We start from the raw sequence: 15,667 nt of genomic DNA on the forward strand, positions 1-15,667 counted from the left end.
GTTAATTAGTTTATATGTTGTATTTGCCTGCATATAGGCGCGCGCGTGTGTGTGTGAGAGAGAGAGAGAGAATTAAACTTGGACAGATAAATGGGTTGAAGGCATCACCTTTGAAGTTCCAAAAATTTGTTGTATTTGCCTACATATATGCGCATGTGAGAGAGAGAGAGAGAGAGAGTTGAACTTAGGACAGATGAATGGGTTGAAGGCATCACCTTTAAAAATTAAAACTTCTATGTTCCGGCCGCCTCCTATGACCAACTACTTTGTTAATTAGTTTATATGTTGTATTTGCCTGCATATATGCGCGCGTGAGAGAGAGAGAGAGAATTGAACTTGGACAGATAAATGGGTTGAAGGCATCACTTTTAAAAATTAAAACTTCTATGTTCCGGCCGCCTTCTATGACCAACTACTTTGTTAATTAATTTATATGTTGTATTTGCCTGCATATATGCGCGTGTGAGAGAGAGAGAATTGAACTTGGACAGATAAATGGGTTGAAGGCATCACCTTTGAAGTTCCAAAAAATTATTGTATTTGCCTGCATATATGCGCGTTAGAGAGAGAGAGAGAGAGAATTGAACTTTGGACTGATGAATGGGTTGAAGGCATCATCTGTAAAAATTAAAACTTTTATGTTCCAGCCGCCTCCTATGACCAACTACTTTGTTAATTAGTTTATATGTTGCTTCCGGTCGTTGTGCTTTGGATAAATTTTGCTAGGTGGGGCGTAGTGGGGCACAACGTCCAACTTAGATTGGGACGTTGTTGGGGACACTTGGATGGCATCCGTGTCTCCTTTATGGGTGTTAAAGCTGGTGTCTTGTCTCTGAGGATGATCCGTGTTCATTATTTTGAAAAGGGTGGGTTAACCTTCTTAGGGATGATGACTTCCACTTGTGAGTCACAGGGTGCAAATGGCTTTCCCTGGAGCTAGATTCAGCATGACACAAGTCTCCTATATAGATGCATGAATGATTTATGTAAACAAGCCTTTTTTTATATATTTGATTTAGTGAAATAATTCTCTGAGATTGTACACTTTTTTTTTCTATTTATCCTATAAAATAAATAAAATACCATAAATAAAGTGCAGTCGGATGGGTCCAACTTATTCTTGAATTACACAACTAGAGCACACTCCCTTTCCAAAAAAAAAAAAACTTAATACAAAAACAAAGAAAGTTAAAGGCCATCATAGTCATTCATATTCCAAAATCAATTAACAAAAAGTAGCATTTAGTTCAAGAATCAAGCAGGAATAAGACTTTTGGAATAAGTTTTCATGCATGTCAAATAGATTTTAAGAAACTGACATAAGAAGGGAATAGTTTCCGTGCTGGATGGTGGCACGATAGGTGGAGCGGGTTTTGTTATTCGGGACCCGACCTACAGGGTAGTGGCGGCGGGAGGCTGTCAAGTATTTGACTGCACGGTTCCTGGAGCGGAGCTGAGAGCTGCCTGGGCGGGTCTTCGACACGCTCAGCATGTGCTCTCAGCTAGATCAGTCATCTTGGAAGGTGACTCGGCTACGGTCATTAGTTGGATCCAGGGGGGTCTGAGAGCCGGTGCTGCCGACCATCCCTTGATCCGCGATATCTGGTTGATGATGAGGGACGGAGGGGTGGTCCAGGCGAAGCATGTGTTTAGAGAAGTCAACGGGGCTGCGGATTGGGTGGCCACGTATGTGGCTAACCATGCCGGTAGTACTAGTACCTTATGAGCTGGGGACGGAGAGCTGCCTCGGGAGCTCCGGGATGTTTTGTTTTTCGGTTTTATTGGGTGTATCCGTACACGTGTTGTATAGATCACCCGGTTTAGCAAACAAAAAAGGGGGAATAGTTGCTTCAGTGAAACCTACTTATCCCAAGTAAAACTATGCTATAACAAGGTCGTCATAAGATATTACTGGTGCAAACCTTTTATCTATTCATGCACTTTTCTTTCTTTCTTTTTTTTTGGGGTGGACAAGAATATCTTTAACCTTGAGTTATTTCAAAAATTATATCCAAACAAAAATAATTTGTGAAATAACTATTTTATAAGCATCTATTTTTCTTATTCCTAACTAAACACAAGCAACAACTACTCAATTTTGCATCTTACCCAAAGAAAGACCTTGGTCTTGGTGACACTTTTCCCAGCGTCCTACACACACTTTCTCCACACCTTTTAACTTGCTCCCTACTATACGGTGCTTGCGATCAAATCCAAAAAGCATCCACCTTTTGAATTTTGCTGGTAGAATGGCATCCACTTTCAAGATTTCTTAATAAGAGTAAAAGAAAACGACCATCTTTATATGTTATCGGAATTGGTTAACAGATGGAGTCTTCTTTTTTTTTTGCGTAGAAATCAAATAGTAACTCCATATGGTGGGTCCTTGTCTCTGGTTGGTGAAGGTGTAGAAAGAATAGAAGCATCAGAGAGTCTGAGGTGCCAACTTGCCAATTCCTATAGTAACTTCTGGACCGTGTCTTTAAGTTGTTCATCGTACAGTATTAGTGAGAACATCTCTTCCTTCCTCCATTTTCTCTTTACTTTTTCACCAATGCATGTTGGCATGGAAAATAGATAGAAGACACAAGCTCATAACTCAATATTATGGTGATTCAGCAACAATTTGCGATGTAGATGGCCAACCAAATACTAGTAATGTTGATGTTTTCATAAGCTATAACTAAATATAAGTTCCAATTTATTTCCTCATCTAGATGTTCGTCATGTGTGTGTACTTGATAGTCCATTAATTCAATTAAGATGGCTTGGCTAATTCTTGATAAGTACTTTCCATGCAATCCATTAGTAGATCACATGAGCCTCGCTAATCAGGGTTTGGCTTTGATCTCATTGCTATCTAATTTTCTAGCACATTTCCAATGGAGTGCACAAAGTATAAGTTAAAACCCAAATTTTCAATTTCATTATAACATTAAATTTATTACTGAAATAGTGGTTAGATGTTCTTTTCCTTGCCGCTCTCGCGTTTCTTTCTTCCTATGTCGATAGTGTCATAAGAGTCAAACTATGCGTGATCTAGTTGATTTGAATTTACACCCATATAAAGTCCAAAGTAGCAAGCTTTTGCAGCAGAGATAACCTCCACTCCTCCACCTCCGAGAAAAGACCTATACATGACTGTTGGGGGAAAATAAATCGCTCCAAAACACATGGACGCATGACCATCACGTGCCTGAAGGCGCCCGACCTGAAGGCGCCCGACCTGAAGGCGCCGACCTGGAGGCGCCCGACCTGAAGGCGCCCGACCTGGAGGCATCCGACTTGAAGGCGTCCGACTCTAAGACGTGCAGCCAACCCGACGTCCGACCAGGCGCTCGACTCCGGGACGCCCCATAAGCACTCGACCTCGGCCTGCTCTCCCTCGGAAGCCCGACCTTACCATCCACCTGTTGCGGTCACATCCTTCTGCAGCTCAACCAGGGGCCATGCCCTGCTACCACCATCAACAATTAATGCGCATGGCCTCTGCTGATCTCCGGTTCACTAAACAATTAATGCGCATGGCCTCTGTCGATCTCTAACTCACTCAACAATCAATGCGCGTGTTATCTACGGATCTCAAGCCCTCCACGACAGACAGTTGAGCTACTCCGCCACGTCCGATCAGCCACGACGACACTGACTCCGGCCTGATCTCCCACGACAATATATTAATTCACACGATCGTGCTCAATCATGACAGTAACCCATTTTGCCCCGTCACATCACAGGTAATCCTGTACCCCTCTATAAAAGGAGAACCTCTCCATCTTAAAAAGGGGGAATGTTGAAACTCTTGAGATATATTTTTCTCCCTCCTCATACATTTGCCCCCTCTGACTTAGGCATCGGAGGGCCGGCGCCGGAAACTCCGGCCACCGGCTTTTTGCAGGCCCTCCGGAGGACACCGCCCGCCGGCATACCGCCACCCACCATTCCTGCACTGGAGCTCCTCCTTCTCAGCCACGGCCGCCTCCGGGTCCAATTTCCAGCAACAGTCGGCGCTAGAGGAAGGGACCGAGTTGTGGCCATGAAGTTGAGAAGCAAAGGAGCCTCCAATCCCTCCCGGCGTCTTCCACCAAGTCTTGGACACTCTGTCCAGAACTCGCCGCCTCCGGTTGACCCAGTTCCCCAAGTCCAGTCGGAACAGTTCAATATCCTGGTGCAGCAGGTCCAGGCCTTGCCGCAGCCGTTCAAGGCCTGCAACGTGAGGAAGCTCCACCTATGCCGCTTCTGCAGGCCCAGGTCCAGCCAGTGCTTCCTCTAAATGGACCGGTGCCCCAGGGCCAAAACCTCCACGGCTTCTCGAGGGCCAATAATGAAGAGTCGTGCTGCTACCAAGGCTCAGCCCAAGCGTCCCCCCCAGAGAGAACTGCCGGGGAGGGGCATAGGCAGAAGACTGCAGCACTCAGAAGCTGAGTCGGCCCTGGATCGACACGAACTGGAGCAGACTACTGTGGCGATCCCCCAGGCTGGAGAGCTCGACAGGAAGGTCGAGAACCTGGAGCACCAGATTGAAGCGCTTCACAGCAGAAGGGCGAGGCACGAGGGTGACTTTGAGTTTACCATCAAGTTCCCCTTTTTCCGCCAGATCGAGGATGAGCTGGTCCCACCGAGGTTCAAAATGCCTCAAGTGGAGCCCTACAACGGAACTACCGACCCCCTCGACCATTTGGAAAGCTACCGAGCCCTCATGGCCTTGCAAGGGTCCTCGGAGGATGTGCACTGCAAGGCCTTCCCAGTGACCCTTCGAGAAACGGCTCGGCTTTGGTTCTCTGGACTGAAGCGAGCACAGTATCCTCTTTTGAGCAGCTCGGCAGGCAGTTCGCCATCAACTTTGCTACCAGCCGGCGCCAGCGGCGAACACCGGATTCCCTTCTGAACGTCAAGCAAAAAGAGGGGAATCCCTCAGAGAATACCTTGACTGCTTTACCGCTGCAACCTGAGAGGTTCGCGAGCTCGACCAGTCGATAGCCATGTCGGCACTAAAGACTGGGGCTCACTCCTACAGATTCCTCTTCTCATTAAGAAGAGCTTCCCTGCCGACTTTACTGAAATGCTGGCCAGAGCTCGGAAGTATGCGAAGGCCGAGGAGGCTATCACCTCCAGGCGGGGCGCAACCGAGCAAGCCTCGAAGAAACAGAAGAAGCGTCGTGAAGAGCGCGGCCACCCGAGAAGCCAATCCCCTCGCCTAGATAAGAACCTGCCTCGGCTAAGCAGCCCACCTCGACAGTAGGGACAGCTTCGACCAAGGTCCCCACCTCGACCGAGAATCTCCGTCGCGGCCACGAATGCCCTCGGGGAGGTACGAGAATTACACTCCCCTGAATGTTCCCCGGGTAGAGGTCCTAATGGAGATAGAAGGTCGAGACTATTTCCGACCTCCACCCCCGATACGGGATACAGGAGCTCGGCGTAATCCTAGGAAGTATTGTTGTTTCCACCGGAATAACGGCCACAACACGGAGGATTGCTTCCAGCTCCGGGATGAGATCGAGGCGCTTATCCGCTGCGGGGTACTCAACCGGTTCATACGAAACCGGCGTGAGGAAAGGAGGCCAGTGGAAAATGCCGCACTGTCCGAAAATCCAAATGACAACGGGCCTATCGCCGGCACCATCAACACCATTGGAGGAGGAAGCTCGGCTAAAGAACCGATCGAGGGAATGACCCTCTGAAGCGTCCGCGCACCTCCGAAGCCATCTCATTCTCGGACGAGGACTTGGAAGGAGTTGAGACTCCTCATGATGACGTTGTGGTCATCTCCATGATTGTAAACAAATTTGATGTAAAACGCATCTTAGTTGATAATGAAAGCTCGGCTAATATTTTGTACTACGATGCCTATCAAAAAATGGGATGACAGCAAGCCAGCTCCGGAGAATGAATGCTCCACTGGTCGGATTTACCGGGGATTCGGTCCCGGTCGAGGGCGAGGTCGGCCTCCTTGTCACGATCGGGCTCCACTCCCCGAGAAAGTACCGTAAGGACGGATTTTCTAGTGGTCCGCCTATCTTCGGCCTACAATGCCATTCTTGGACGACCATGGCTAAATGCTCTCCGAGCTGTGGTCTCAACCTATCATCTGCTTATGCGGTTCCCCACCGACCGAGGAGTAAGCGAAGTTCGTGGGGACCAGGCAATAGCTAAGCGGTTCTACATGGCAACTCACCAAGCAAAGCAACCAGTTAAGGCACCAAGCCGGGAGGAGCTACCGGCCAAGGCACCAAACTTCAAACGTTAGATCAGATGCTGCCCATCGAAACCTTGAAAGTGCGGGATGATTCCCGAAAAGGACGGGTAGAACCTGGTGAGCTTCTTACCCAGATTTTTTTACAAGAAAATTGCCCAGAGCTAACCGTGCAGGTCGGCTCCGGCCTAAGCTCCCTTGAAAGAAACCGCCTGATTGAGTTTCTTCGGTCCAATATGGACGTCTTCATCTAGTTGCCCGCCGACATGCCGGGAATAGACCCTGAGGTCATTATTCACCGACTCCAGGTGAAACCAACCTGCAGACCTGTTACAGAGAAGAAATGGGGCTCTGCCCGGAACAACAACGAGCAGCGGCCGAGAAAGTGGACAGACTTTTCGAGGCCGGCTTCATCCGGAAGGTCTCCTATCCAGACTGGCTCGCCACGTGGTCCTCGTGAAAGAAAGCTAACGGGAAAGCTAACGTGGACTGCACCGACTTGAATAGATCCTGCCCAAAGGATAGCTTTTCACTTCCCAAGCATTGACCAGCTTGTGGACTCCACCTCGGTGACACCAGTTGCTGACATTCATGGATGCCTTCTCGAGATACAATCAAATTCGAATGGCACCAGAAGACGAGGAGAAGACGGCCTTCATCACTGACAGTGGCACTTACTGCCTACAAAGTGATGCTTTCGGGTTGAAAAATGCTGAAGCAACATATCAAAAGCTGGTCAGCCAAATCTTTAAAAACAAAATAGGCCAAAATATGGAGGTCTATGTGGATGACAGCTGGTAAAGAGCCGGACAGCGGAGGACCATGTGGCTGACCTCAACGAGACATTCTCCATACTTAGAAAGTATCGGATGAAGCTCAACCCTGCTAAGTGCGCATTCGGAGTCATCTCGGGCAAATTCCTTGGCTTCGTAGTCACCCAGCGTGGAATCGAAGCAAATTCCGAGAAGATCCGAGCACTGCAAAAGATGGTGCCACCAAAGACGATCAAGGAGGTACAACGGCTCACAGAAGGGTGGCGGCTCTGGAAGATTTGTTTCCAGGTCAGCCGAATGGTGCCTCCATTCTTCACAATCCTCAAGCGACCGAAGAACTTCTTGTGGTCGGAGGAATGTCAGCAAGCTTTTGAAGAGCTTAGGCACCTCCTTGCTTCCCCTCCATTACTCACAAAACCCCAGCAGGGTGAGTCCTCTATTGTACCTCGTCGTCTCCCCTGTTGCAGTAGGCTCGATCCTGGTCTGAGAAGAGAACAAGCTTCAAAGGCAGTATATTATACCAGCCGAGTCCTGAGGGATGCCGAGACCCGATATTCCAAACTGGAGAAAACATCTTCGCCCTGGTCATCTCGGCTCGAAGGCTCCGGTCCTACTTCCAGGCCCACACTGTGGCCATACTGACCGACCAACTATGAGCAGATTCTGCAACGCTCGGATCGCGCCGGAGGATTGCCAAGTGGGCAGTCGAGCTTGGAAAGTTCGACCTCGAATACCGTCCGAGGCCGCGATCCAAAGCCCAAGCGCTCGCTGATTTCATCGTGGAGTGCACTTTGCCAGACGATCCCGAGCTCCCACTCATGTCAATGGAGGAGACCCCGAGGCAGCCATGGGTCTTATATGTGGATGGCTCCTCAACCTCGGGGGTAGCGGAGCAGGTCTTATCCTTACGAGCCTAGATGGGGTAGTTGTGGAGCAGGCCCTACGCCTCGAATTTCCAGTCTCGAACAATGAGGCAGAGTACGAGGCGCTCGTCGTCGGGCTCAAATTGGCAAAGGAGCTGAAAGCCAAGGACCTGACGGTCTTCAGTGACTCCCAACTGGTCGTAAGCCAGATCCTGAGAAACTTTAAAGCAGAGAGCCATCGATGCAGATACCTCCAAATGGTACGAGACCTCACATCCGCCCTGAGCTCCTTCATATCCAGCACATCCCCAGAACGGGAACCTAAGGGCAGACCAACTGTCGAAACTGGCAACCTCCCACATGAGCAAGCTTCCTAAGGCAACAATGCTCGAATATTCCAAATGCCCAGCATGGAGGAGCCTGAGCGACCCTCTACATCGAACCGAACCGGCTGGATGGACGAGCTCATCAGCGATCTACAAATGAAGCCCTCCCCAATGATGAGCTCGAGGCTCGCCGAATCAGGCGTCTAGCTCCCGATACTATTATATGAAGGCAAGCTCTACCGAAATCCTTCACCTCTCCTCTCCTCAGATGCCTCCGCCCGTCAGAGGCGGACTATGCTATGCGAGAAGTTCATGAGGGATATGCGGGAACCATCTGGGAGGCCGAGCACTGGCCCATAAATCTTGCACCAAGGATACTATTGGCCCACACTTCAAAAGGATGCGACGGACTTCGTCTGAAAGTGCGATCGATGCCAGCGGAACACCAACATCCAGCGCCGACCCTCGGCCCCGCTGACCTCGATCAGTGCCCTTGGCCATTCGCCCAATGGGGATTGACATCCTAGGACCATTCCCTCTAGCTACCAGGCAAAGAAAATTTCTGGTCGTCTCCATCGACTACTTCACCAAATGGGTCGAAGCCGAACTAGTGGTCCGAATCACGAGCAGAAGATGCGGAACTTTGTTTGGAAGTCAATAATCTGCAGATTTGGACTCTCCCGCATCCTTATATCTGACAACGGCCGTCAGTTCGACAACGTCCGCTTCAGAGAATTCTGCTCCGAACTCGGCATCGATCACCGCTTCACCTCGATCGCCCATCCACGATAAATGGAGAACCGAGGTGACGAATCGCATAATCCTCCAGGGCTCAAGGCCAGGCTCGACCGATCCAAGGGTAAATGGGTCGAAGACCTCTACAATGTCCTCTGGGCCTACAGAACCACATTCTGACTTCCTACCGGCGAGATCCCTTTCAATCTGGCATACGGAACGGAAGCTGTCATCCCTCTGGAAGTTAGACTCCCTTCACCAAGAGTGGAACATTACAACGCAACCTCCAACTCTTCCAACACAGAGGCAACCTGGACCTCATCGAGGAGACAAGGGAGGCAGCCCGAGTTCGTATGGTAAGATACCAACGAAAAACGGTGCAGTACTACAACTCCAGAGTGAAGGCCAAACTTTTCAAAGCAGGAGATCTTGTCCTCAGGAGAGCAGAAGCTTCTCAGTCCACCGAGCAGGGAAAGCTTGCCTCGAACTGGGAGGGCCATACCGGAAGCGTCACCAGGTCGACAGCGAGCCCAAGCTCCCTCGGCTCATGCTCGATTTCTCGACTAAGGTCGGGATGCTCCGCTGAGTCGACAATGAGCCAAGCTTCCTCGAACTCGGAAAGCGTCATCAGGTCGACAGCGAGCCCAAGCTCCCTTGACCTCGTGCTCGATTCCTCGACTAAGGTCGGGATGCCCCGTTGAGTCGACAGTGAGCCCAAGCTCCCTCGGCCTCGGGAAGATATACGGGATAGTACCTACGTGGTCCCCCGTGGCGCTCGATAACGACAACGGGTAGTACCTACGCGGCCCCCCGTGGCGCCCGAGGCCTTCAACAACGGGTAGTACCTTCGCAGACCCCTGAGGCCTTCAACAACAGGGTAGTACCTTCGCGAACCTCTGAGGCCTTTAACAATGAGTAGTACCTTCGCAGCCCCCGTGGCGAACAGAGACGGGGTAGTACCTTCGCCCCCCGTGGCGAACAGAGACGAGGTAGTAACTTCGCGGACCTCCGAGGCCTTCAATAACGGGGTACCTTCGTGGACCCCCGAGGCTTTCAACAATGGGATAGTACCTTCGCGGTCCTCCGTGGCGAACAGAGACAGGGTAGTATCTTCGCGGACCCCCGAGGCCTTCCACAACGGGATAGTACCTTCGCGAACTCCCGAGGCCTTCAACAATGGGGCAGTACCTTCGCGGACCTCCGAGATCTTCAACAACGGATAGTACCTTCATGGACCTCCGAGGCCTTCAACCATGGGGTAGTACCTTTGCGGCCCCCGTGGCGAACAAAGACGAGGTAGTACCTACGCAGACCCCGGCTCGCAGGCACGCCTAAAGCAGACAACATCTCGTAGAGGACACGGCATTCTCCCCGCTCGGCTGGTGCGGGCTATGTTGTTGCGCGAGGCCCTGATCAAAGCGCTATCTTCTTCTACAACAGATGACATCACCTGCGGAAGTGGACTACAGGCCAAAGAAAGCCCTTAAAAGTCGACCATAGAGCGGAGTCGCTTGCCTCGACAAGAGGTGCCTGGCTCCGACGGTGTGAGAGGTACCTTCCACCCAGCACCTACATCATTGCATCTACTTGTTTATATTACTAGACGGTCGACAAAATCCCGACCAAGCTCGGGACCCCCCCCCCGACGAGGTCGGGATGTTCTCCTGGATCAACCATAGGTCGAGGTTCCCTCGACCCCGTGCATACTCTCCTCACCACTAATCTCGAGGCCAATCCTCACTTGCTCTGAACCCCTCTTAATGAGGGCTCGGCCGAGTCCATACGTCGATTTAGCCGAGACGCCCCGTAACGACGACCTCGAGCTCCGCCCGATGATACTCTGGCCGAGCTCGGAAATGTCAAGTCACTCACCGCAAGTTTCGATTCTACTTGTTGATTCTCCGACCAAGTTCGAGATCGAAAAGCATGAAAGCCCCAACGGTAGCCCGACCTCGGTCTACGATCTCTTCGGAGTCCGACTTTAAAACTTTGGCAAGCTTATTCTGGAAGCCGAGCCCAAGGGCTAGGCCAAATTTTCCAGAAAGTAAATCTAAACACCTAGCAGGATCTCTTCGGAGTCCGACCTTAAAGCTTTGGCAAGCTTATTCTGGAAGCCGAGCCCAAGGACTCGGCAAAATTTTCCAGAAGATAGACCTGAAGGCCTAGCGGGACTCCTTCAGGGTCCGAGCTCAAAGACTTTGCGAGTTTTCCTAAAGTCTGAGCCCAGAGCTAAGCCAAACAACTTTGCAAATGCTATCGGAGCCTAGGTCTAAGGACTTAGCCGAGCTTGAAAACTTGAAGAAATTCATCGGAAAAAATCCAACTCAAGCAATCAAAATAAAAGCTTATCAATTACGCAAATGAAGGCAAGCACAGTCTAAAAAAGAAGTTCTTCATTAATGAAGCTCGAAGGCTAAGTACAAAATCAAGATTCGGCCGTACAATAATTTCGGAGGCCGACCTCATTTACAAAAGGAAGAACGAAAAGAAGGACAAAGACTAAGTCCTAAGGGTAGTCGCAGCTTCGGCGCCAACCTCGAGGTCATCCACGACGACCACCTCGGGATTCTCAGCTGGAGCCTCCCCGGGTTCTTCCGCCGACCCGGCCGCAGTCATAGAGGTCTTGGTCGGGACGTCGCCAGCAGCTTCGAGGGTGGCATCAGGCACTCCTTCAGGAGCTCCCTCGGCGGAAGCCTCCCGAGCGGCCTCCTCGGGTGCTACGACCTCGGCCCCAGCCGGGCCTTCGGGCCCGCCCTCATCCTCGTCGATTCCCCCTCCGGGATGGAGCATGCTGAGATAGAACTCAGGGTAGAGCCCGCTTCAGTTGCCTCCGAAAGTCTTCGAAGCGCGGATAAGTCTATCCACGGCCTCTTCCTCCAGCAACTCGCGGAACTCTTCCGACTCTCGGAAGAGTTGCACCGCATGCTGAGCTTGCCCCAAGGCCCTCTTCTTCCCGAGCCTCGAGCTGCTCAACCTTTAGCTGGGCGCCCCTCGGCCTCATGTTGGTGGACAGTGATCATGGAGCGAGCTTCGGCCAAACGAGCCTCGGCGGCGTGCACCTCCGACCTGGCCAGAGTATGCGCGCCCTTCTTCTCCTCAAGCTCCGTAGTCAAGGCCCGGAGCTCGGTCTTCGACGGCCTCCACCCTTGCAAGAAGCTCCCTCCGCGAAGACCTCGACCTCGCCAAGTCTCCTCTCGGCCTCCTCCTATCCCCGCAGACATCTTCGGACCCGGTTCCCGATAGTCTGCCCGCCACAGAGATCAGCATGTCAACCTCGTGGAGATGCTGCAAACAGAACAAATGAAAGAGTGAGCCAAGGCCAAAGACCAAATACAGGAGTTAAAGCCGAAGGCAAACTCACCCGGACGTAGGAGCAATAGGTCTCGTCCACAAGACTGTTAAAGCCCGTGGACTGGAACTCGGCCCGATCGGCCGGAAGCAAAGCGACCCGGAAGACCTGACGCGCAACTTCGACGTCATGGAGGGCCGAGTCACCCTCAAAGACCGCCCACTCGGGGCAGCGGGGCCTTCTCTCCTGCCCAGGCCTCACCCCCCGAAGGACCCGAGAGACTCGGCCTCGCTGGGGCTCACCGAGGATGACCTCGGGACCCCTTGGCCGCTCCTTGGCTCGGGGACCGAGCACCGCAACTGGACGAGCTACCGGCTGGGACGCTGCGAGATCGGAGCTGGACAAGCAGGGGCCGTAGAAATCCTCGCAGAGCTTGAGCCCCCGCGATCGGTGCTCGAGACCTCCTTCCGAGCAGGCCTGGAGGATCCGGCCTTGCGAGCACCTGCTTCGGCGGCCGCACTCGCCGAAGATTTGGCCTTTTTCCTGGGCTCGAGTAGAGCCCCACCTCCCTCGGCCTCGGCTGCCCTCTTCCTAAATCGGGCATAGAGAGCCGCGCTGCTGGTCACCATCTTTGGGACGTCTAAAAAAAATAACAAAAAAGAAAAGCCCAGATGTCAGGGAAGAGAAGACGAAAGAAGAAGAGAAAAAGTAAAATGAACGAGACAAAAAACAACAACCATCCTTACCCTGGGGGCGCTCCGAGCTCAAGCCGACATTGACCAAAGCGACCTCGCTCACGAGGTCATTCAGAAGAATATCTTCCTCGAGGTCGTAAAGAGCGTCGAGGATCCCCTGCTCGCTCTCGAAAAGTCTGGGGAGCTTGTTGGCGGTCTTGAGCCGGGGCCTGCCCCCACCTAGGGTCAAACCCCACGCACGCTCGGAGTGTAAAAAAAAAACTTCTCCTTCCATCCGTGAATGGACGTAGGAGCACCTCGAAAGAATGGCCGACCATCCCGAATGGCAAGGTAAAGCCACTCTCCGTCCCCCAGATTGGACTTCAGCAAGAAGCACCGCCGGAAGACATTGACCGAAGCCGGCACCCCGTGCAGAAGGCAAAGGGACAAAAAACGGACAATAGTCCTCCACGCGTTCGGAACGAGCTGTACTGGGACAAGCTGATAGGTCGCCAGGATCTCGTTCACGAACCTGTGTAGGGGGAACTGCAGGCTGGCCCAGAGTGACTCTATGTACACTCCGATCCGACCTGGGGGAGGCCTCGTCACCCGATCCTCCGACCCTCCGGGTTCAAGACGAAACCCGCACTGAGGGAAAAACCACTCATCGGCCATTTCTAATTTCTCACTACTCAAAGTGGACCCGACTTCGTCCGGACCACGATCCATCCCAGAAAGAAAATGATAGAAGAAGAAAAAGGAAAAGAGAGCAAAAATCCTCCGAGCGGACGAGGGGCACCTACTAAAATTTCCGCCGGAAATGTCGACGATCGAAGGAGAGAAACCGAGACGATTGCCTGGAAACCCCTCGGAATGCCGCCGGAGGAAACTGGAGAACAGAAGAACAGGGAGAGAAGGAGCAACGATAGCGGCGGCCAAACAGGAGCCCTTGGGGCCAGGACAAGGGTTTATATAGACCTCTCCAACGGCTCGGATCGAAGAGGCAGGATCCCGCCTTCCATCCAGATCATACCACGTGTCGGCCCCGGAGACCGAAGCGGCATATCCGATTCAGATCGACGCTTTGAATACCGAATCAGGGCGGCATTCCATCGATCGTGGAGCCCCATCATGAGCCCATGACGCGAGACCACCTCGAAGGGCGAAAAGGCGTCGCCCCATCTCCTTTCATTAAAGATGCCCCGAAGCGTGCGGGACGCCGGAATAATTTAAGGCTCCCTGGCCCCCACTAATGTAATAAAGGCAACTACTTTCCACGCCCGAGCTCGCAAACGGCTCGAACTCGAAAGTCGGGGGTAGTGTTGGGGGAAAATAAATCGCTCCAAAACACATGGGCGCATGACCATCACGTGCCTGAAGGCGCCCGACCTGAAGGCGCTCGACCTGAAGGCGTTCGACTTGAAGGCGTCTGACTCTAAGACGTGCAGCCGGGCCCGACATCCGACCAGGCGCTCGACTCCGGGACGCCCCATCCAAGCACTCGACCTCGGCCTGCTCTCCCTCAGAAGCCCGACCTTACCATCCACTTGCTGCGGTCACATCCTTCTGGAGCTCGACCAGGGGCCATGCCCTGCTACCACCATCAACAATTAATGCGCATGGCCTCTGCTGATCTCCGGTTCACTCAACAATTAATGCGCATGGCCTCTGCTGATCTCCGGTTCACTCAATAATTAATGTGCATGGCCTCTGCCGATCTCCGGCTCACTCAACAATCAATGCGCGTGTTATCTACGGATCTCAAGCCCTCCACGACAGACAGTTGAGCTACTCCGCCACGTCCGATCAGCCACGGTGACTCACTGACTCCGGTCTGATCTCCCACGATAATGTATTAATTCACACGATCATGCTCAATCATGACGGTAACCCATTTGCCCCGTCACATCACAGGTAATCCTGTACCCCTCTATAAAAGAGGAACCCCTCCATCTTAAAAAGGGGAACGCTGAAACTCTTGAGATATATTTTCTCCCCCCTCATACATTTGCCCTCCCTGACTCAGGCATCGGAGGGCCGGCGTCGGAAACCCCGGCCACCGGCTTTTTGCAGGCCCCCGGAGGACACCGCCCGCCGGCGTACCGCCACCCGCCATTCCTGCACCGGAGCTCCTCCTTCTCAGCCGACGGCCGCCCCCGGGTCCAATTTCCAGCAACAAGTATAATATTTTTGACATCATAATCGCCATTGACAAGAGCAAACAGTCGAGTTTTTTATGTTTTCTCAATAAAAATATAATCCGACAGGGGAAAGATCCTTTATAAGGTAAAGATCAGAATAAAGACAGTACATTCAGATTCTATTTATTTCTATAGCGAAAATCCTCTGTATTTTTCTCACAATAGCAAGTAACTCCTCGAACAAGTAGCATTGCCGTCCAGTTTTATTGTAACCTCGTTTCTTCTTTATGTATGACTAGCGGCAACGAGTGTGAACCATGCACATGAGAAGTTGGCAATGAGCCTTTTTAGATTAAGAACTTTTTAAATTTATGTGAAGATTATACATGCTGATTTATTTATTTTTTTTGCTATAGAGCTCACCCAAAATGGCAGCGAATAACCGATGTGGGACTAAACATACGTCCGCACGGGTTCTTACATACTATTTTCGTTTCAAATTTGAGGATAAGGGTTCAAATCTTTTCAAATTTAATCACAAGCACAACGATAGGCCCGTAGCTAGCCTCCATTAACCCGTGCTACAATGTTCCCTAGTCCACATAGGCTATAGGCCAAGTTTTCTCTGATACCATTTGTTACAATTCAGGATCTCATCCAAAAAAGTTAGCTA

The sequence above is a fragment of the Phoenix dactylifera genome, chromosome 15, assembly GCF_009389715.1.
Source record: "Phoenix dactylifera cultivar Barhee BC4 chromosome 15, palm_55x_up_171113_PBpolish2nd_filt_p, whole genome shotgun sequence".
Classification (NCBI taxonomy): Eukaryota; Viridiplantae; Streptophyta; class Magnoliopsida; order Arecales; family Arecaceae; genus Phoenix; species Phoenix dactylifera.